This window comes from Carica papaya, chromosome 2 (assembly GCF_054855325.1).
Source record: "Carica papaya isolate Zhongbai chromosome 2, ASM5485532v1, whole genome shotgun sequence".
Taxonomy (NCBI): Eukaryota; Viridiplantae; Streptophyta; class Magnoliopsida; order Brassicales; family Caricaceae; genus Carica; species Carica papaya.
In genome coordinates this window covers 25,222,160-25,230,801 of record NC_142310.1, presented here as the reverse complement: position 1 = coordinate 25,230,801, position 8,642 = coordinate 25,222,160, and the positions used below count along the sequence as shown (strand labels likewise).

General features: G+C 27.7%; 1 pseudogene; it reads right to left on the bottom strand.

Annotated features, from left to right (window-relative positions):
* Positions 1 to 1,875: 1,875 nt before the first annotated feature.
* On the bottom strand, positions 1,876 to 2,418 carry LOC148268901 (agamous-like MADS-box protein AGL80 pseudogene; annotated as a pseudogene).
* Positions 2,419 to 8,642: the final 6,224 nt, after the last annotated feature.

The following is an 8,642-nucleotide window of genomic DNA, read 5'->3' as shown; positions in this document are numbered from 1 at the left end:
TAGTTAAATTATTCTTTCATATTGTTAGTACGTTTCAGTTATTGTGTAAGGGATATTAATCAGAACTTTTTATTTCGCTTCCGCATTCAAAATTTTTACATACATTTCCTTTTTTTAAATTTCCAGGGTCGTTACACCTTAGGTATGAGTTTTTAACACATTAAAACAAGGAAACTTCCATATGATTTATAAAGGTATACTTTCTATTTCACTTATTAATTTTGAATTTGGCTTATCTATAAAGGATGTATTGTGTTATGATTTTTTGATGTAATGTGTTATGATTTTTTTATCTTTTTATTTCTTTTTGTATTCTTAAATATTATAACTTTGTTGTGTGTGTCTTATTTAAAGAGATTATATATATATATATATATATATACACTTACAATGATAAAAGAGTGATTTATCGAATATAACTAACCATGTTTACTTCCCTTTATTTAGTAAAGATGGCACTTTATTAATATGTTGTACTTGTGTTAATTGTGTAATTGAATTTTTTTTAAATTAAAACTTATGCTAACTATTTAATTAAAAATTTCAATACAATTAAAATTAAATATTAATGTAAACAATTATGTAAGAAAATGAAATGTTACAATTAAATATCAATATAATTAGTTCTATAATCCATACATAAAACGGACTGCAAATTTAATTTTAAACAAAGTAATTGAACTTAAGTTCTTTTATATATCACTAAATTGACATATTCACAAAAACAAATAAATAAATACATTCAATACATTTTTATTAGAAAATTGTTGATGTTAGAAGTTAACAGATTATATAAAAAGGTATGTAGGTGATAATTTGGCTAACTTGTTAACTTTTTATATAAAATTGTGAGTAGACGTGTTCTTCATTAATGGGAACTAATGCCATCCCTTAATGATCGAGCCAAAGGCCCAATAGTTCCAATTCTAGGATCTTTACTTCATTACTAACTACCTTAATAGAAACCAATCCTTCTAAAAGTTAAATATAATTAAGGCATGATAATACTTGACTTTTAAATGAAGTGGTATTTCTCTACCTCTATAAAAATAAGAATTGAAGATTCGACTCTTATGTAACACAAAAATAAATATATAATGCTATCATATGTTAAAATTAATTATAATTTATTGTATTATTACATTTATCTTCATTTTAAAAAAGTATTTAGTGTCTTATGAAATTTTGAAACTGTTATCGCAAAAGTATAAATTGGTTTCGAATAAGTGATCCCACTAAGAAAGGTTAAATACTTGTCATTGTCTTTAAGAATCAATTGCAACATCGTACTAGTTACTAGAGCCATACTATAATATTGAAAAAAATTTAATGTTGTTGTTTGTGTCACTGGAGTTAAATATGGTCTTGTTTTATATCAGTAACATTTTTTTTAGTAGTAAGAAACTATATATCATAGATTTTTGAGTATTTATATATGTAAAAGAAATTCAAAATATTAATTGCTTAAAGTGTTTAAAATTAGCCGTCAAAATTTTTTTCTATATTTATTATTCTATGTGAATGTATATTTTTAAATATTTATATGTATATATTGTACATTTCTTCTTGCATAAAGTATTAGTTAACAATTCACAGATTGTTGAGTTTGAAAATTATTTATTTCAGGTTTTTTCCATATTCTGAACAAAATAATTGTATCGTGAAATTTATTTATGATCGTTAGAGATTCTCCAATATATTTTAATTATTTAAAATATTGCATGTTTTGACTAAAATAAAATTATTAGAATTATATTTAAATTTCAGATTAATCAAAATATTAATTATTTTAGATATTTGGATTATATCGGGATTTTCTTTGAGGAAAATATTATTCCTTAATACTGAGGTGACTTGCTGAGTGTTTCCATCCTCTTACATTACCACTGCCTCTACCTTTGCTGGGTCAACAGATACCCCATCTTTCGACACAATATTGGCCAAGAATGCTATTTGATCCAACCAGAACTCACATCTACTGAACTTTGCATACAACTTGGCTCTTCGAAGTATCCCTAGCACTATTGCCAAATGTTTCGCATATTCTACCAGATCCCTCGAGTATATCATGATATCTGTTATCTCTTTCTCGCAATTATCATTGCACTGCTTCTTTAGCTGGTCCGTTGCCTTAGTGATCTTTTAATGCAAGAAACTCTCTTGATTCACCATCTTTTTTCTCTGCTCCATCTCGGGAATCCTCTTAAAGGCAACAAACACGTGTTGGGCTCCGAGAGCGGAAAACCAAAGATCTGGTTGCGAGTCATAAAGGCTGTAAATAATTGCACAGGCTTTGACATTGCAAAGAGTGCTAAGTTCGCTCACTTTCTTCATCAGCTCCTTCTTTCTTTTCTTGAATGTGGCTTTTCTTGCAGAGTTGTTAGTGATATAAGCAAGCTTAACCTTCTTTCTAGTCATGGTATTTTATCATGTGTTCCCAAGGGGCGGGAGGGGGTATATATAAAATGATACAACGGTTGAATAGCTATTAATAAGAAATGGGGGTGGATCATTTTAATATAGTAGAATATACAATGTAAGGTAAGATGTGGTGCATTCTAAAACTGCAAGTGGAATACCCAAACTATCTCCATAAATGTTATGTTTTTAGTAGGGGATATGGGAAAATCTTTTGATTTAAGGTAATGTAATTATAAAAAATTAATTAGTAAATTGTTGCAAGGCTGTACTTATATAAAATTATTCAATCGTGACCATCCATTTTAATTAAAAACTATTGCTTCACTATAATGCATGTATCTACCTACTCTCTTCTGTATTATCCCCAACATACATTCACACTTGAAGTCAATTATACTTGGTAACCACACTCACAAATATTATCTCTTAACCCTCAACTAATATGGCCACCACCTAACAATCCAACTTAATTGTATGTCTTGATCTCTTACAATTACTACCATTTTACTTTTTAATTTTTTTAAAAAAGAAAATACAAAAACCATAGATATCTTTTTTTTTCTATATCAAAGTTCACGTTACATATTAACAATAATTTAAATTTATAATTTTAAAAGTCAATGGCATTAGTTAGAAAGTTGTTGAACTAATAGTTGAACTCAAAATGATACAATAGATTAACATACCATTACCTTGTAAATTAATAGGAGATTTTGTGACATTAAAATGTTTTTTTTGAATTTGCTAATGTTTGTATTTATCATAAATGAGAGAAATGTACTTGATTAAATTAAAATTATCTCTTGTTTTATACTTTGAGTCCTTGTTATTACTATATCAAATTTAAATAATAATAATAGTTATTTTTATCCTAAATTTCTAAAATATATTGTTTTTTACCCTCTCATGTCTTTTCTCTACTTTTACTAGTTTGATCATTATATTGTTTATATGATTTTTTTTTGACTAAATTGACTTATATATTTCACAGCACAAGAACAAATATTAATCACAATATATATCCATGTATATATCATATACATATATATATCATAACTAATTTTTTATGGTATTAGAATACTCTTGGAGTGTATTAGTAAGTATGTTTTGCACGGAAAATTTTGAACTCTTACAAATTAAAGTTTGCATGTCCAGCAAACTAACTATAAACCAATTGCATGCTGGATATTAGTTGTCTCGTCCAGTTGATATATACATATATGTATATACACATGTAATATATAAGGTAGCGATAGAAGGAATACATGTTAAGGTAGGTAAATATATATTGAGATGTTTGTATATGTGAATGGAAAGGTGAGCATCTAAATTTTAATGATGTTTTGGTAAATATCAATAGAAAGAAAAATATCAACGAGAAAAACACAACTTTTGATGGTCTTGTCGCATCATGTCATATAATTAATGTTTTTCTTTATGAATTATATAATCATATATATTGTAATTATAATGAATTATATAGCATATATTAAATTAATTTACATATTGATCAATTCAAAGAAAAATTATCATAATTAAACTAATTAACTCCCTAATTATTTAACAAATCCTTTGGTATATTAAACTAGTTTGCTTCAATATAGATATGGGAATAAATTATTTCAAATTGTATACTATACATATGGTTTGAGGCACTAAAATATTATGTGTGTATATATTTTTTCTATATACAATTAAAGATTTAAATAAAAGATTCTGCATCTAGCATTTAACATTCAAAAAAGTGTAATACATATATATATACTTGCATATATAATTGCTCTCCTTTTTTACCGTCTGCCTAACTCAACTTATAGGAAGATTCATTTTTGAATTGAAAATGTGCATTTGGAACTCAAGCCCATAATGTGATGAGCAGGTTACATAAATCTTTATTTTTATATATACAATAAATTAGCCACACACGAGGAACCGGATTCATAGACACTTCCTTAATTACCATCATCGTACCACAATTATATACGCGCACCTTTTCTTTTGACTCACTTTATACATATATATATATATATATAAGACTTGCTCTTTAGCTAATTATAATGATTTGCAAACATTTCATATGTAATATTGTATTTGTTTTTTATACTCTTCTAATCTAGACATACTAATAATCCGTTCCCAAGTCACAACAAAGTTTCAAAGTAACCAAAGAACTGCCCAGTATCTTCTTTGATCTTCAGAAGGCCTGCAAATTAAAATTAATAATACACATATATACATGCAAAAACATATTACATTTCCTTCATTAAATCTATATATTTAATTTATATATCGATTTCAAACTAAAATCATATATATAATTTTCAATTAATAACTATATTAAGATCTTATACAAGTAGACAAGAAAAGTTAAATATATACTCTGATAAGTTTTATAATCCTCCTATAGCCTTAACTACCACCAATCCCCTTCATTTTCTTTTCTTCAAAGAAAAAACTCCATGTATTAGATCCTTATTGCAAGCTTGATGCCACGTTAATTTACCAGCTCAGTTAACTTGTTCTAACCATAGAAAACTCTGATTATCTGCTCACTCTCTTAGGTGTAAGTGTAGAAATCAAAGAAAATGACCATATTCAACATACTCATTAATTTACCCTCTATATTAGCTTCAATTATCTCCTATAAGAAAAAGTAAAAACTTAAAAATGTCAAATTGAGCATCATACAATAACATAAGTAGAAAGTAAGAACTCTGTAACTTTTAAAGGTGAAAAAATAGCTAAATAAACAAAATAAAAGAATCAATGTAAACGATCATTGTACGAGTTCTAATGGTACGTATACATACCCACTAAATAGTCTCTTTCATTGGCCAGTTAGAACCAATGTTAGAGCCTCATAAACCCATCTAAAGGGCTAGAGAAATAATCAAAGCTAATGAAAAATCCTCCTATTCAATATGATACTCTAAGACCATTACAATTCATCTTAAATCACTCCTTAGCAGCCATCATCTCCTAATTCACCACTAGTCCAAAATCCTAGGTAAAGCTATTACAAAAGCTATATTACTCACTAAAATCACCAATATTTGGCTTCAATAGGTCCTGATCCAATTATCAAATTGAATAGGAGGATTTTTTATTAGTTTTGACTATTTCTTTAGCCCTCTAGATGGGTTTACGACGCTGTTACATTGGTTCTAACTAGTCAATGAAAGAGGCTATTTAGTGGGTATGTATAGGTACCATTAGAACTCATACAATGCTGGTTTACACTGATTCTTCTATTTGTTTGTTTAACTATTGAATCACTGTCAAAGTTACACATGCACTTCTTACTTTTCTACTTATGTTATTGTATGATGCTTAATTTGACACTTTTCAAGTTTTTACTTTTTCTTATAGGAGATAATTGAAGCTAATATAGAGAGTAAATTAATTAGCATGTTGAATATGGTCATTTTCTTTGATTTCTAACTTATACCTAAGAGAATGAGTAGACATTTAGAGTTGTCTATGGTTATAACAGGTTCACTGAGTTGGTGAATTAATGTGGCATCAAGCTTGCATCAAGGATCTAGTACATGGAGTTTTTTCTTTGAAGAAAAGAAAATGAAGGGGATTGTTGGTAGTTAAGGCTATAGGAGGATTATGAAAATTATCAGTATATATATTTAATTTTTCTTGTCTACTTGTACAAGATCTTAATATAAATATAGAGAATGATGTAATATGTTCTTGCATGTATATATGTGTATTGTTAATTTTGATTTGTGGGTCTTTTGATGATCGAAGAAGATACTAGGCAGTTCTTTGCTTACTTTAAAACTTTGTTGTGACTTGGGAACTAATTATTATTGTGTCCATATTAGAAGAGTATAAAAACAGATACAAGATTACATATGAAATGTTTGCAAATCATTATAATTAGCTAGAGAACAAGTCTTATATATATATGCATAAAGTGAGTCAAAAGAAAGGTGTGCATATATAATTGTGGTACGATGATGGTAATCGAGGAAGTGTTTATGAATCCGGTTCCTTGCGTGCGGCTAATTTATTGTATATATAAAAATAAATATTTTTGTAACTTGTTCATCACATTATGGGCTTGAGTTCCAAATCCACATTGTCAATTCAAAAATGAATCTCCCTAAAAGTTGAGTTAGGCAGGCGGTAAAAAAGAAGAGCAATTATATATGTAGGTATATATATATGTATGTATTACACTTTTTTGAATATTGAATACTGGATGCAGAATCTTTTATTTAAATCTTTAATTGTATATAGAAGAAAATATATACACACACAAAATATTTTAGTGCATCAAACCATATGTATAGTATACAATTTGAAATAATTTATTCCCATCTCTATATTGAAGGAAACTAGGTTAATATACCAAAGGATTCATTAAATAATTAGGGAGCTTATTAGTTTAATTATAATAATTTTTATTTTAATTGATTTATATGTAAATTAATTTTATATATATGTTACATAATTCATTATAATTGCAATATATATGATTATATAATTCATAAAGAAAAAAATTAATTATATGACATGATACAACAAGACCATCAAAAGTTGTGTTTTTCTGGTTGATATTTTTCTTTCTATTGATATTTACCTATACATCATAAAAATTTAGATGCTCACCCTTCCATACACATATACAAACATCTCAATATATATTTACCTACCTCAACATGTATTCCTTCCATCGCTACCTTATATGTTACATGTATATATATATATGTATATATCAACTGGATCAGACAACAAACATCTGGCCCGTACTTGGTTTATAGTTAATTTGCTCGACATGCAAACTTTAATTTTTAAGATTTCGAAATTTTCCATCCAAAACATAATTACTAATTACACTCCAATAGTATTCTAATGCCATAAAAACTTAGTTAAGATATATATACATAGATATATATTACGATTAATATTTGTTCTTGTGTTGTGAAATATATAAGTCAATTTAGTTGAATAAAAATCATATTAACAATATAATGATCAAACCAGTAAAAGTAGAGAAAAGACATGAGAGGGTAAAAACCAATATATTTTAGAAATTTAGCATTATAAAAAGCTATTATTTTTATTTAGATTTGATAGAGTAATAACAAGAACTCAAAGTACAAAAAAAAAATTATTCATTTAATCAAATACATTTCTCACATTTATCATAAATACAAAAATTAACATATTGAAAAAAAATATTTTAATGTCACAAAATCCCCTATTAATTTACAAGGTAATGGTATATTAATCTGTTGTATTTTTTTGAGTTCAACTATTAGTTCAACAACTTTCTAACTAATACCATTGACTTTTAAAAGTATAAATTTAAATTATTGTTAGTATGTAATGTGAACTCTGATATAGAAAACAAAGATATCTATGTTTTTTGTATTTTTTTTAAAAAGAATTAAAAAATAAAATGGGGGTAACTGTAAGACATCAAGACATACAATTAAGTTGGATTAGAAGGTGATGGCCATATTAGTTGATGGTTAAGAGACAATATTTGTGTGTGTGGTTGCCATGTATAATTGACTTCAAGTGTGAATGTATGCTGGGGATAATGCAGGAGAGAGTAGGTAGATACATGCATTACAGTGAAGTAATAGCTTTTAATTAAAAGGGATGGCCACAATTGAATAACTTTATATAAGTACAGCCTTGCAAAAATTTATTAATTAAATTTTTTTAATTAAATTACCTTAAATCAAAAGATTTTTCCATATCCCCTATTAAAGACAACATTTTTGGAGATAATTTGGGCATTCCACTTGCAGTTTTAGAATGCACCACATCTTACCTTACATGGTATATTCTTCTATATTAAAACACTCCACCCCCATTCCTTACTAATGGCTACTCAACCCTTGTTTCGTTTTATATGTACCCCCTCCCGCCCTTTGGGCACACATGACAAAATATCATGACTAGAAAGAAGGTTAAGCTTGCTTATATCACTAACAACTCTACAAGAAAACCCACATTCAAGAAAAGGAAGAAGGGGCTGATGAAGAAAGTGAGTGAACTTAGCACTCTTTGCAATGTCAAAGCCGTACAGGCTTTATGACTCACAACCAGATATTCGGCCTTCCCCTCTCGGAGCCCAACATGTGCTGCTGACTTTAAGAGGATGCCCGAGATGGAGCACAGCAAGAAGATGGTGAATCAGGAGAGCTCCTTGTGCTAGAGGATTACTAAAGTAATCGACCAGCTGATAATCG